We start from the raw sequence: 15,880 nt of genomic DNA, 5'->3' as shown, positions 1-15,880 counted from the left end.
CACAGCGGCTTTGCGGCCCCAGCCGGGGTCTCCCCTGCACCTGACTCTCGGGCTCTGCGTGGCGCGGCCGCTCCCCGTCACTGCGGCGAGGGCCGGGCTCACGGCCGCGCGCCCGCCGCCGCCGCCGCCACCGCCTCCATGCTGCAGCGCCGGGCGCAGTTCCTCCGGGCCAGGCGGCCGCCGTTGCCTGCACGCGCAGCGGAGTGGAGCCTGTCTCCGGGGCCCACTCCGGCCGCGGCCAAAGCACGGGATCGCCGCTGCTGGGCTCGCGTCTGAGCTTCCTACTGGCCTGAGGAGCCCCTGGCGGCCGGCGGGCCCCCGCGGCGCTGTGTGCAGCCGCGCGCAGGGAGCGGGGAGCGCGTGCAGAGGTTCCCGAGCCCAGCACCGTGTGTGCGTGCACGCGTGTGTGCGTGTGTTTGCGCGAGGTTTTCCTTCTTCCCTGGAGGATGTGAATGGCTTCGCAGCTGGCTACTCCCTTAGGATTCTTGACTTTGGAGAGCTCTGGACTGTGAGCACAACCCACCCATCTAATCCATTTTGCATGGTCGGTTATATCAAGGGGGGGAAAGCGCAACTAGACGGGGGTGGGGCAGAGCAAGGAAACCTTCTGGAAACACACACTCACAGGAGAGAGGAAGAATTGAAACACCTGAGAAGACTTTCAGAATCTCCCAGCCGGCCCTTCCGTTTTCCTGAAAGATCCTGGATGTTTCCTACCTTTTCAAGGCATCTTGGCGTCTCTGGTGCTTTGTAAGCCGCTTTCCAGCTAGCTGTGTGTGTGAGAGTGTGTGCATGTGTGTATGCGTGTGTGCGCGCACGCCTATCTGATGCATTTGACTGTCTTTTATCCAACTGCCCAGAAGCAAATGTGTTACCTCGGCGATGCCCCTCCATGCCCGGGTTCTCGCTGAGCGCAGAGGACGCCCAGACCCATTTTCCTGGCTGGATACGGAGCGGCTGCCGGGCTGTGGACCCAGCAGGTGTGCGGATTGCTTTACCCAGAGGCTTGGAAAGCAGTGTTAACCTGCTTCCAGGTACATCACAAGGTCAAGAGAGGGTCTTGAAGCCGTCTTGTTTCCGTTCCTCGAGACTTTACCGTCTTGGCCAGACAGGCTATTTACGTTTCGGTCCACAGCATCTGAAGCCAAAAGTTCAGCCCTTCCAGGAGCTGGTTTGCTTTACAAACAAGGTAATGAAGATTGCTTTGCAAACTGCTTGACAGAATTCCTGACTTTCCCTCCACGTTTTCCCCGCGCCTCCCTCCTCCCCACCAAAATGTCACCAGCTCTTGAGTCGCAAGGATTTGGGTTAGAGGAGAACTTGAAGGAAACGTGATCTAAAGGCTATGGGAGAACGCTCTCTTTGCTTCGCAGCCTGTCGCGAGAAGGACCATTTCCCTCCTTGCTTCTTCCCCGTGCGGTGCCGGCTGTGCGTGTGCAAGAGTGAGTACGAGTGCGCGCGCGCCCGGGTGCGAGTGTGAGTGTGTGTGTGTGTGTCTGGGTGTGCGTGCGCGGCCGCCCTGCCTCTGCCCGCTCCCCGGGCGCGGAGCCGCGGGTTTCATGGGGCGATCGGCGCGGATCCCCCAACCAGCGCGACCTGCGGGCAGCGGCGGCAGTGGCAGGAGCCACCTCTCCGACTCCCTAGGATGCGGGTGCTGAGCTATGGCAAAGGGCAGCGAAGTGACGAGCGAGACCAGCGTACGACTGTGAAAGCCACCTGGAGCCACCTTGCTGGGATTGTACCTGCAGGCAGAAAGTCCTCCTACGACCGTCTTTTCCCCTAGAGGCACCAGGTAACAAGCAAATGACTTCTTGCCTCACCCAGTTTCCTTCTGGTCTTGTTTCTAGTGTCTTATCTGCATTGCAGGCTACTTTACTTATTAATGTTTTGAAAATCATTAGGAAGGGCTGGGTATCCAAGGGCGCCTGCTCTGTGATGCTGTAATACAATATCTAGTGGATGGAATATAAATCTATACCTGAGCACTTACTTAGTCTGGTGATGAGAGCCAAGATAGGATGGATATGTGCTTCACGCTAAGGATTTTTTTTTTTTTAATTTTAGATTGAGGTGTGTTGAACCACTCTGAAGATGCCAGAGATTAAAATTCTGTGTTTGCTTCAGGCTATGGTGGCCAAGGACCATTTGGTGTCCAGCCCTCCCCAGATTGTGGGGTGCTAGAGAGTGCTTGATTTTCACCGGTCATTTTAGCCAAAGATTTTTTTTATGCTTCTCCACCCTGGTGCCAGGTTGTTTTCCTTTCCTTGTGGAGGAGCTTGCTAGATTCTTTTTAATACTTGCAAATGACGTATCTGGAGACTTTGATCCCAAATGGAGTTTTCTTGGAACTTGCTTTGCATTGGAAGAAAATCATTGTCAGGGGTGTGTGTGTGTGTGTGTGTGTGTGTGTTGAGACAGAATGTTTGACTGCCAGGGTTTGCTTTCATGTGGCAGAATAATCCATGAAAGAAGTCATTTTTGTATCTAGGAGAATGAGGTACATCCATAACCACCACCCAACACCATCCCCAGCTGTATTGTCTCTGTGGCAGAGAGGAGTTGGTGTGCCTGGTTTTATTCCTTGTTATTAACACCCCCCACCCCCACCCCCGTAAAACAGGTATTTTGAAAATTCTTGCTAGTATCTTGATTTACAAGGAACAGGTTGAATTTGCAGCTGCCTAATTAGCATATTAGGTCTGACATGTTAAGATGGAGATTCCGTGGTCAGCTCAGGCAGAACAAATTTAGATAACTTCCAGAGCCCCTTATCCTCACACCTTATTACCTCCCATTTCCTTTTCATCACCTCTGCTACAGTCCCCTACAGAAAATTTCACTCCCTTCTCGAGGGCATTCGGATTAACAAGATAAAGCACTTCTAAAGTAGTCTCATCAATGTTTTATTCCATAGTGAAGACGGTCTGAATAATTCAGCTAAGGAGTGTTCGATTGTCTCCCGCCTTTGGGAGCTGCTTGCTGTTTGCGCTCAGAGGAGGATTTGGCCCGGCGGATCTCTAGGCGCCCTCCTCAAGGAGGCTCAGACTGGGGCTGCTCTGGGGGTTTCTTTTTGCTGAAGCAGCTTAGCAAGTGTAGGGGCGCTGCCTCATTCTCCTCCACTCGCTGCGTTTCTATAGATATCCATATGATGGCATTTGCGGACTACTAGCCGGCCGAGAGCTGCTCTACTTGTTCCTGCGCGCTGACGTCCCCAACTCCTCCTCTAGAGTCTGGGCTTGGCTGCTGCTGCAGCCCTCGCAGGCTGGTGGTGCTACAAGGCCACGTATGCAGCGGGCTTTGGGGGCTGGGCTTTGCCACTGCAGCTGCCAGGTCGGCTTTGACACTTTCTTGGGGCGGGGCAGCGCTGCTCAGCGGGCCGCCGAGCAGACGGCAGACGCGTCGCGGCCGGCCGAGGTGGTCGCCTGGTTATGAGGGGATGGAGGTGGAGAGAGGCGCAAGGAGGGCAGCGGTGTCCTGCCAGATTCCCTGCACTTGCAAAACCTCTCTCTCTCTCTCTCTCTCTCCCTCTCCCCCACATAGCTTCTTCCCCCTCCCCTCTCTTCCCTCTCTTCTCTCCTTCTTTCTCCTGTATGAATATTCAAGAACACGACCCGAAAACTGGCTACAAAAATACCTTGATATTAAAATGCTGCGTGATTTATCAGGATCAAAACCCTGAAGCTAAGTGTGTATTTCCTAGATTTGCATCTATCCTCTCTCCTCTCCCCTCATATTCTCCTGCATTTTGGCAGGTCATTTATACCCAGATTTGCCTCTAGCTGAAACAAGACTGTAAAGTCAACTAACCTCCCCCCCACCACACCCCCCAATAAGTCTGAAAAGAAAAGGAGAAAAGGAAAAATTTGTGTCTTCAGACGAATTTGCTCTGTAACTTTGCTTTCCAAAGCACCAGGAAGGATACAGAGGGTAACTTGACTTTAACAGAAAAGCAGGTCTCTACCCCACCCTCTCAGGACCCAGAAAGAAAAAGGTATTGCTGCCTGAAATTGTAATGATAATTCAGTTTACTTTCAACATCTGAAAATTTGGGAGAAATTAGACTTTTTTCCTCCTGTCAGCTTTTTTTTTAATGAATTTGTTTGATATCCTCCTATCAAGAAAATCCTAGACTGAAAGCTAGTTTCTGTCTACTAAACATCTGACAAGGACTTTTTCTTTGTCTCCCAGTGTTTCCAGAATATTATTGTAATAGAAATGGTGTCACATTCATAATATTGGTTGGCAGTTAAGTCTTACCTGTGGGGGGTTGCTCAAGAAAAAAAGAAACAGCTGGTGAAAAATATTGGTACTTAGAAAAGAAGGTGTTCCCCTATGTCCTTTGTCATTTCAGTTTCTTCTGGTCTTTTCCACCGAAACATTCAATCTGTTGCAGATTAAGTGTTATCTTTGTACCCTCGTCTTCAGGAGAAGTATATATAAACTGGTGTTGAATGCTCAGAACCCTAAACATAGATTATGGTCTGATTCATGCTTAAACATGCCATGGAGTTCGGTTAAATGTTATGACGAAGTAGATGGGGTTTCTGCCTCCTTTCTCTTCTCCCTTGTCTGAAGAGATGGAGAGAGGACAAACCAAGTGGGAGATCTGAGTCCATTGCCCTTGTTACGTGCTGCTGGCTCAGTGGCCTGACTCACTAATGGTTTAAAACTGCAAGGCATTGGAAATTTCCCAGCAAAAACCCCTTTCCTTAAAAGCCCTCATTTGGTAACTATTATTAGGGGTAGAATAATAGAAAAGTGAGGATGCCCGTGGGAATAGATGAGCAGATAATCAGATGGAAAAAAGTTGTCACCTGATTCCTGTTCCCTAGGCCATTTCTTGTAGTCATTTTTTTCCTTTTCTGTTTTCAAGAGGAGGATGACCTTGAGCAACACTAGTCTTCTGTGCTTCACACACCTTTCTCTAAAATAGGTGATATATATAGATGAGCACACACACACATTTCAGTTTTTGAAATAGGAGACTCTTATGTTACTGTAGTTGGGGTGGAGTTCATCAAGGTGTTTGATTGATATTGGCCTGCTATTTCTTTTCTTTTTCTCAAAAAGAATAGGAAGAACTATGTCACCTCAGAGAATATTGCCCCAATCTTATTCCCCCTTAAGTTATTTTTGTGTGCTGTGCTGTTAAATGTATCCCTGGGGTTCAGTGTTGTGTGGTATAGCACGGGAGCTTCAATGACCTGTCTGTCATATTGACCCTTCATCTTTTCATGAATGAGCGTCATTTCCCTTTGTTCATTTAAACCAGTGTTCTGTTTCCTCTTGCTGCTTGCAGCACTTTTGCCTTGGTGGTTGTGCTGAGTTTTCTGGCTGGTGAAATTAGAATCTTGCTTTCTGCTGATACTATTGCTATGCTCTTATGTGGTGGGGGTGAGATACTAACAGATATCTAGCATCCCTTCCTGTAAATGAAAATACTACATAACAACTACATAGGCATTGATTTAAAGATACATTTACAATAAATAAGATTGCTGATAAGTATTTTTGTCAATACTGAGGTCAAAGGAAAAAAGCTATCTGAAATTTTCTGAAGACTTAACTGGGCCATGTATCACCTTATTCCAGTGATTTTTGCATTCTGTTTATTCAAAAACAGGACATATGGGCATTACATCTGGGTTCTCCATATAGAATATCCATATTTTATGTTTCATTGAAGAGGAAAGTACAAATTGATGCCTTACAGATGTTAGTGTGACACATTAGGTTATGTGACTAACAGGTAATTTTGCTAAATCATTCCAATGGCACACATGTACATAGCTCTGCCTTGTTCAATACACGTTGAGAATGAGACTATTTACTCTGTCTAAAGTCCACATTTTTATTCCTGTGGCATCCTTCAATCATTGAGATCAATTTACAACTGAAGGCAATACACTTTGCCATTATATGGTGTGTGCATGGTGAAATTAAGAAGCATTACGTTTGTAATTATTGAAGCTATTCTGGTTAGAGGTGAACCATTTTTATTATGTTCTATGAACAGAAATTGTACAATATTATGAAAACCCTATCTTCATATAAGAATAACAGGAGATAGTAATATATGAATTTAATTCAGTGATAGAAAATGGTATTTTAAATTTTTTCATTATGATGTTCTGATAGATAGTGTTCTGATAGAATGCTTATTAGTGAAATATAACATAATCTAATGCTAGTTATAAAGACAGTTAACAATTGATAGAAAATAACAATGAAATTGCATGGTTATATAAATGTTTTATCATTTTGCTGATACCAAGAAAACCACATGAAAAGGCTTTATTATTCAAACTACATTTGTAATATTTCTTAAAAGTTGGCTTAGAAAGTCAATGTTTGTTAAATTACACAGTCACATTGGAAGGAAAATACCAAGTGACCAATTCCAATCTTCCTAGAAAATACTTTTATAGGAGAAACTTGACACTTCTGAAAGCTATACTTTCATTCTTGCATTTTCTTTGTGGAGACAGAAGATACATACATACATATTTACATACATACATAATACAGATATGGATAGATAGATGTACATGTTGATATATGGACCTAAATAGCTATGTATATGTAATTGCCTTGAAAAAACCTTATAGTGAAGCATTTTTGAAAGTCTTGTAATCCTTGTAAAGAACAGTTGCAGAATTTTGATAGAAAATTGAACCTATTTTAGATTTTATAACAAAAAAAAACTCTAGAAAAGAGCCAACAAGAGAAATTATTAATGTTATAATATGCTTTTAAAACTTAGGATCTGTTCCTTGATTCTTAGAAACAAAATGAAAGAAAATTAATTAGTTTAATATACAATCAATTGGGATGGATAGATAGATAGAAACTAAAACAGTGCTGTTTATCTTCATCTTTTCCACTTACTCTGGGTAGCTCTTTTGAGGAAGTGCTGAAGATCTCTAAAGGACACATTTAAGTTGTTCTCTAGGTTCCATTCTCCATCTTATTTCCTTTCTTGTGTTAAGATTTTTTGTGATCTTCATGGTTTCATCTCCAAAGACATAGAGTATTAGCATTAAAGTGATTCACCATTCAGGGCATATTAACTGAAACCACAAGGGCTTTCTCTTATCTCCTTTGGAAATATAGACTGTGGTATTTTTCCTAATAATTAGCTTCCTTTTTAATTTTTTCCTATGGTGTGAAGATTAGTCAGTGTTACCTGATGTATGTGTACTTGTGTTTATTAGTGTTTAGGCATTTGTATAGCATGTTGAAATGCATGATTTACATGGCACATGTGCTTTATTCCCCATGGATACATATCTTTAGATCACCAATATTCACAGATATTTTAATTTGAAATACCACATTCAATGGAAATATGTATCACTAGGAATTACATAGGATATTTGCCATTTAGTGATTCTCAAATGTCAGGTATTTTAACAACATATAACCAAACATTGAGTCTTGACCTTAAGGGACTTATTTTCTTAACATGAAATACATAAATAAGTGCATAAGCTTGAAACAAATGTATTAACTAATATTTTAGTTGCATTTAGATATTTTATGCTTTTTAGTGTGAAGACAGAAGAAATTACGAAATCATGACATTGGTATCATGCAGTAATTAGAAACATGAACTTTGGGATTCCACACACAGGTGATTCAACCCTAGGTAACATTGAATGCATCCTTTAACTTCTCTGAGCCTTAGCATCCACACCTGGGAAATGAGGCTAATGCTATGATTCATGCCATAAAATTGTCAGGAGGTTTCAGTGACACAGATATTAGGCAGTTAACTGTTATCATCACAAACACCATCGTCGTCATCGTCTCATCATTAGCTAGCAAGAATTTGAAGAAGGAAACTGTAGGGGAAGTAATTGGATGGCTTCAAAGCCTTTGCTTGGAGTCATAGAACCTTAGGGTTCCAAGTCATGGTAATCTATGTAAATCAGGGATCCAAAGTTCCACTGTCTTGGAATAAGGCAGAAGATCTGACTGGGTATAAGAAATTGTAACCTGGGCCGGTGCCTTGGCTCACTTGGTTAATCCTCCGCCTACAGTGCTATATCCCATTTGGGCACTGGGTTCTAGTCTTGGTTGCTCCTCTTCCAGTCCAGTTCCCTGCTGTGGCCCAGGAATGGAGTGGAGGATGGCCCAAGTGCTTGGGCTGTGCACCCGCATGGGAGACCAGGAGGAAGCACCTGGCTCCTGGCTTCGGATCGGCGCAGCTGTGGCCGTGGCAGCCATTTGTGGGGTGAACCAACAGAGGAAGACCTTTCTCTCTCTCACTGTCTAACTCTGTCAAATAAAAAAAAAAAAATGTAGGCTATATGATATCTGACACTGGGGAGTGCATTATCTACCTAAAGACATTCAAATTTAAATTCATTTTATGCTCTATGGATTTGGCATTAGGAAGTTCCTAAGTCTTTCTGATATATTTTCTGTATTAAATTTCTTCTGTGTCTCTGCTACATGGTCATCCTAAGCTCAACTATCTTCAGTGATTACAAAATCACTACACCACAAGTAGGCTATACCAGTTTTGTGTAGGTGTATCTTAACATTTTCTTTTGGGTTGAGCCTAATCTCTGCCATGCTGTAGCTTTTGGACTTTAAACTGTTGGGGGAGGTGGCACACAATGTTTAATTCCTGATGACACTACTTGGAAAATTTGTACTGACTTACTTGAAATCCTCAACCTAGAACTGTTCTGTTTATTATGAAACATACCCTGGATATAAATTGGTTTACACATTTTCCTAGGTGCCAGAATTTCAAACTCTTGTGTTTTATGCTCACCGAATGCTAGCTATCATTCATCTTCATCAGCACTCTCATCTGGACAGGACTAGTATGCTTGCCCCAGTTTTCTGAGTGTGGCACCAGCACCCAAATCTCATATAATTTGACTAATGTAGAAATGAACAGGACCATGATTTCTTGCTTTTGGATAGCGGATAGAAAGTGTGTGTCATAACCCTGTATCATGCACTCATGACAGATGTTGAGATTTGATGAGTGCTTTTTGTTCTCCTGGGCTTGGACAGGTCATGGGGATTCTTCACATATATCTTTAAGACACTTCCATTAGTCAATCTGAGTATGGTCACAAAATTAAAAGTACTTACCATTCCAAGTCCATACACTAGTAGAGATACCTGGGAACATTTTCTCAATATTACATCATACACTTTACTCATGGCAACCAACTGTCTTAAGACTTTTACACTAAATAATGACAGCAAAGTAACTTACAAATCATGATGATATTGTTCAGACCAAGTGTGCACAACAATGAAATAGAGAGACATGAATAGCAAACTTTACCTCATGTTAAGGCGGTTGGCTGTCTTCATCATGGACCATGTGATCTAGACAGAAGTGACCCAAACCTCACTGATAAGTTTCTTCAACAATGTTTATCAAGTATTAAGTGCATTCTTAGATACAGACACTTTGCTAAGCATTTTTTCCTTTGAGACATAGAAGCCAAAATGGCATAAATATCACTCTTGGAAAGTTTTAATGTAAAGTGAGTAACAAATCTTCTTTTAGAAAGGCATCCTTGTCCTGAGTTGGTCTTGGTGACATCCTTACCTCTTAATTTACCCTTAAATGTGGATGGTATTGATTTCAAGGATATTTACTAAGTTAATGTGTGTTGCTTCCTCCATTATTAAATAAAATCAATGGTTAGGCTCCTAGTGGTTTCCCTAGCCTCATATAAGGGTGCCTCATATCTAACAGAGGGAAAATAATTTGAATATAAAGGGAAATGATGATAATCCTCCCTTTATTTAGTAACCTTGAAGAATAAGTCTTTTTGTTTGTTTGTTTTGTTTTTTTGTTTTTGTTTTTTTTTTAATTTTATTTTATTTAATGAACATAAATTTCCAAAGTACAGCTTATGGATTATAATAGCTTCCCCCCCAATAACTTCCCTCCCACCCACAACACTCCCCTCTCCCACTCCCTCTCTCCTTCCATTCACATCAAGATTAATTTTCAATTATCTCTCTATATAGAAGATCAATTTAGCATATATTAAGTAAAGATTTCCACAGTTTACACCCACACAGAAAAACAAAGTGTAAAATGCTATTTGAGTACTAGTTATAGCATTAATTAAACACCTGAGAGTAATTGTGTATTAATTACAGAGTTCAACCAATAGTTTTAAGTAGAACATAAAAAATACTAAAAGGGTAAAGTATTAAGCTCTTTTTTTTGTTTGTTTGTTATATATTTTTTTTTATTTAATAAATGTGAATTTACAAAGTGCAACTTGTATATTGTTGTGGCTCCCCTCCCCAAACCTCCCTCCTTCCTGTGGCCCTCCCCTCTCCCACTCCCTCTCCCATCCCGCCCTTCATCGAGTTTCATTTTCAATTACGTTCATATACTGAAGATCAACTTAGTATATACTAAGCAAGGATTTCAACAGGCTGCACTCACACAACCGCACAATGTATAGGGTATTGTTCAACTAGTAGTGTTGTCTTTAAGTTTCATAGTAAAACACATTAAGGACAGAGATCCTACGTGGGGAGCATGTACCCAGTAACTCCTGTTGTTGATTAACAATTGGCACTCTTATTTATGACGTCAGCAATCACCCGAGACTCTTGCTCTGAGCTGTCTAGGCTATGGAAGCCCCTTGAGTTCACCAACTCTGAACTTGTTTAGTCAAGGCCATATCACAGTGGAGGTTCCTTCCTCCCTTCAGAGAAAGGCGCCTCTCTCCTTGATGGCCTGTTCCTTCTGCTGGGGTCTTGTTCACCAGGATCTTTCATTTAGATTGTTTTTTTGCCACCATGTCATGGCTTTCCATGCCTGTGAGACTCTCATGGACCTTTCAGCCAGATCCAAATGTCCCAAGGGCTGATTCTGAGGCAAGAGTGCTGCCATTCTATGAGTCTGCTATGTGTCCTGTCTCCCCCGCAGGATCTTTGTTTCATAGTCCTTTTGTTTACATTATCTATGATACTGAATGCTATTATTTTGTGGCATCATGTTTAGAAATGATCATTAAAAAGTCTACATTTAATGTGAATGCGAATACTTATCAACATTGACATACCCAGTCTACATATAATTAACTTTTTCTAAATGACTCCAGATCTTCATTATATATGTTGGTGATTGCAAAAAAACCCTCAGGGACCAATCTATAACATGTTTAAGGCAGTTTGTGCTGATACTTAATTGTCCCTGCCTTTTTCTTTCCCTGTTATTTTTCTTTGGTGTTTCTTGCTCCCATGTAGATAACTTTGTTAGTGTTCCTGCTTTCCTTTTAACTCACTAATAGGAATTTATGATCAAAATAAAATATTGTTAGATATGTTTGTAAATAAGAGCCTGGGGTTGAGTGAGAGTCTAAAGCCTCCTCCTTTGAGGGAATTACATGAGCTTTCCATCCATATTCTCTGTGAGAAAACCTTGAAAATCGCTATGCTATCCTGGATAATATACAATGGATGATGATCAGCAGCAGCAGGATCCATGTAATCATCTTCATCATTGAGAAGCTGCTCTGTGCCAGGTGCTGTCAGTTTTCACTTTCCTGTAACCCATGCAACAGCCCTATCACTTAGTCCTGATGGTCTCCATTTATTTTATAGGAGCAAATTTTAGAGGAGCAAATTGAGGTTTACTGCAGTTAATTTTCTTGGCTGTGATTATAAAATGAACAAATTATAGAGCTGTAATTCAATTCCAAATATTTTATGCTATACCTGGGGAAGTTCACTCTACTCCTACATTTTTGTTCATTTTATATATATATATAAATGTGTGTGTGTGTATCTCTGTGTGTGTATGTCTTTTTAAACTCTTCCAAAGGTTATGCTCTTCCTCTGAGTATACATCATTCTTAACTTGTTTTGACCCTTTTGGTATGGCATGAATTGTCATATTGTACATCTGGAAATGTATAAAAAGGTCTTATGATTCTCCATTTAGGGGATTCTGAAGCTGTTCACATTAAGAAGGTGTTCGTATCCTGATTCTGGGATTGCAGTATATATTAAGATGTTTTGCTAAAATAGGCAGTGTGATTTGAGGGTAATCTACAGAAGAGATTAGCCACAATGCCACAAATTCTTCCTAGTACTGAAGAATCAGAAAATACTACAATGCTAGGATAGGATAGAACCTAGAAATCACTCTGTCTATCGGTAAAAATTGGCATTTATCTGAGCGTTCTGTACATTCCACTGACCCCACATGGCCAGAAAGAAGTCAGGTAAAACTCATCAAACTTATCTTGAATCAACACTATTATTTCAATAATAGAGGGGCTAATAATGGCCATGAAAACTTGTACTTGGAGGTGGGGTATATGTGCGGTATTTGATGCACAAGTGAAGATGCTTCTCTGGATGCCTGAATCCCATATCAGAGTGCCTGTTTTTGAGTTCTAGCTCCACTTCCAATTCCAGCTTCCTGCTAATGTGCACCCTGGGAGGCAGCAGGTGATGGCTCAAGTACTTGGGTCCCAGATTGAGTTCAGCATGGCACAGACTGGCTGTCGTGGGCATTTGAGGAGTAAACCAGCAGATTGGTGATCTCTGTCTCTCTATGTTGGAAGTAAATAATAATAATTTAAAAAATTTTAAAATACATGCTTAATTTTAGATATACCTGTTGTTGGAATAGATCTTTTGTAGACTAAATATTTTTGTGTGTTTCTGACTGTAATCTACTTTCTTATCTTTTGTTGTGGATTTTAAATGGCTATAAATTCAATGTAGTTCCCCCAATCAAGAAAAAATATGTTTGCTCCAAAACTTGGTCTGCCTTGCTACTTGCTTTGAACAACAGGTGTGACTAATGTGAAATGGTATAACTTTGAATTCTCATCCTCCAAAGTCCAGGTAGCTTCCACTGTTTTCCTCTTCAAAGAATGCAAAGAAGCAAAAGCTTACCCTTGCAAGGTTCATGTGTCCCAGCTGGCAGCCAGCACCACTGTTCAGACATGTGGATGCAACCACGTTAGACCATCCATATCCACTTGACCTCTAGCTAATCACAATCACAAGAAAAATGCCAGGTGGAACCAGCTGAAAAACTATCAACCTGAGGGCAGCCTAAGTTATTCAATCACCATTTGTGAACAAATATAGTGATTGTTATTTTAAGCCACAAAATTATGTTGTAGAACTAATTTTGTCTTCGGATAAAGGGACATATTCACTATGCCTCTTTTGGAAGACAATCCTGCTTCCTTGTTTTAAAGTACTTTCAACAGATGTTTGTTAAATATCGTCTATATTCAGTCACGTTGCCTATTGTTCTATGTCTTTTTAAGTCATAATATGCCCTTTTCTTAAATCTTTTGAAGAGTTTGCTGATTCCATAGTATATGCCTTTTGTAAGATATTTCCTTACATGGCTGAATGGACGTGATACTACGTTTGATCTCTTTATCATTACATTAGAGAAGCTGCCTTAAAAATGGTGTTTTATGCCAGGGATCATACTTCTCCTAAAGCCTAAAAGAGAACGTGGCAAATTTCTCCAAGTCTCATCAGAGTTTGGTTTTGTTCAGTATGGCATTTTGTCATTTCTCCTAGATTTCACTTGTGACTAGTTATGTTTTATTGATTCATATTTACTATTCATTTCTTCCCTAAATTAAATATAGATTGTGCATTTACTTTATTCTGGGACTTCATATACACCTTATTTTATTTAATAATGTTCTTATGTATCAAATTACTCTACAGGAAATTGACACACTGTTATAGGTATAATAAGGTACAGGATGGAGGCCACAGGGAAGCACAATTATAATGGTTTTATAACTTTGTGATTACTATTTATTTGTCAAAATACATAATTAAAAATAAGTGTGGTTGACTTCAATGCTTTAATGTTTAGTAAAAGATATATTTATAAGGGTGTGCATGGGAATGTATTTCACATTTACCTAAATATTTTCTTCAAAGTATTTTGTAATTACAAGTTTGAAAGCCTCCCTGGATTATAATGAATATGAAATACTTTATGTACATTTTGCTTCTGAAATTTATTCTTTATGTACATTTTGTTCTGAAATTTTAAAATGTAATATAAGATAGGCAACACATGTTGTGCTAATTATTTGAAATTTCTACAAGTGAATTCTAAAATAGCGGGTACATATTCCATCTGTTGCATGTGAAAATATACATGCAAGTTTACTTCCTTAGCCAGTATGGTTCAGATTCCTTATCTGTAGAGTAGGGCACATGTTTATTTCCATCCCAGGAATTTGTGTAGAAAAAGTGAGCACTTCATACCTTGACTGGCAAATAGGGGAATGGACAGAGAACACTAGCAGTTCTTATTAATGTAGATGAAAAGTAACAGTTATAATTGCACATAAGGAATAATTGTGAATGTAAATATCATAATTTCTCTATTCAAAAAATACATATCCTTATGTTTTATGCATCATTCTGTAATACTTGACCTACAATGATTGTCAGCTTGCAAATATCTTTCTACTTTATTCTCCTGAGACTCGGGACTGAAGAACTGTTTTAAGATAATAGTAAGTCAATACTTTCCCTTCCAAATGAATCTAGAAAATTAAATAAAATAAAAGTGAACTTTCATACAGACATATAATAATTAAATATTATTAAACTAGCAGGGGTAAAGTTTTAAAGATACTTCAGATAATATATGATTTTTACTGAAACGGTTAGGTAACCAGAAGGTAATGATCATTTTTGTTGGTTATATCGAAGGTAGTACCAATCCAGGTTGTTTGGGGATTTGAAATCATACAACTTTAGGAAACTTTTAAAAGTATTTATTTATTTGAAAGCCTGAGTTATAGAGAGACAGGGGAAGAGAGAGAGAGAGGGAGAATAATTTTCCATTTGCTGGTTCATTCCGCAAATGGCCACAATGGCTGGGGCTGAGCTAGGCCAAAGCCAGTAGCCAGAAACTTCCTCCAGATCTCCCACATGAGGGCAGGGGCCCAAGTACTTGGGCCATAATTTTTCACTGTTTTCTCAGATGCATTAGCAGAGAGTTAGATTAGAAATAGCCCATCCAGAACTCAAACCTGCACACAAATAGGATGCTGGTGTCATTGTTGGCAACTTAACCCACTATGCCACAGTGCTAGCCCTAGGGATCTTTTAAAGAAAAAAAATTATAAAATTACAAACACAAAAATTGGGTAAAATGTGCTCGCTTCTGTCATCCATGGTCATCTCTTTAATAGGTATTTCCTCTTTGAATATTTTAATTAAATATTAAATATCTAAGTAGCCGTATGAGTTTATATTTGTAGCATTTATTGTTTCATTCAAGTAGAAATGGACAAATCAATGCATGTAATTAATGAACAAATTTTGCCAATGAAGTTGAAGAGGTCAAGTTTCTTCAATTCCAAGAGCTATTCTAACACTAAGATTTGAAAACTGGGAATAAATGATTATCTCTAAAGTATCTTTGTGGAAAGAAGTAAATTTAAGGGCAATTTAAAAGGAAAATAGGAAATTTCAGTGCACTGTGTTACTATTGGTACCAAGTGTGTATTCAGGATGCACTGGCTGAATAAACAAATTGATATAAATATATATAATGTAAATTAATAATTAATTGAGGCCTGAAGGTGAATGTGTAAAAAAATGAGACAAATGGGGTGATAAGGTGGTTCTAAGTGTGTTTAAAGTTCATGTTCTGTAATCAGCACTCTACCACCTACATTTTTTTATTTGATCACCTCAAGTTAATGCTGTAAAGTGGGACTGTATCGCTTAGGCATGTGGAAATCCCAACCCAAATTGGCTGAAGAATTAAGGCAACTTCTTGATTCACACAAACGACCGGAGACCTATCCTCAGGCATGGTTTGATTCTGCACTGGAGATGTTGAAAAACCAGGATCTAGCAT

At 40.3% G+C, this 15,880-nt stretch overlaps 1 protein-coding gene across 6 annotated transcripts in view; it reads left to right on the top strand.

Annotated features, from left to right (window-relative positions):
* The first annotated feature begins 756 nt into the window (after nucleotides 1-756).
* Nucleotides 757-15,880, top strand: part of LRFN5 (leucine rich repeat and fibronectin type III domain containing 5) — a 279,327-nt gene continuing 264,203 nt past the window's right edge. For 3 of the 6 annotated variants that reach the window (XR_007910227.3, XM_017348274.4, XM_051822185.3), the window contains exon 1: nucleotides 1,022-1,792. The gene's annotated coding sequence lies outside the window, so the exon portion shown is untranslated. Of the gene's footprint in view, nucleotides 1,793-15,880 lie in introns of all 6 variants that reach the window. The other 3 variants (XM_051822187.3, XM_070053334.2, XM_089309305.1) reach the window with 2 other exon arrangements.

This window comes from Oryctolagus cuniculus, chromosome 12 (assembly GCF_051225735.1).
Source record: "Oryctolagus cuniculus isolate XC-2025 breed Fujian yellow rabbit chromosome 12, ASM5122573v1, whole genome shotgun sequence".
Classification (NCBI taxonomy): Eukaryota; Metazoa; Chordata; class Mammalia; order Lagomorpha; family Leporidae; genus Oryctolagus; species Oryctolagus cuniculus.
Note: the sequence above shows the minus strand (reverse complement) of the source record. Positions and strands in the feature narration are given on the sequence as shown.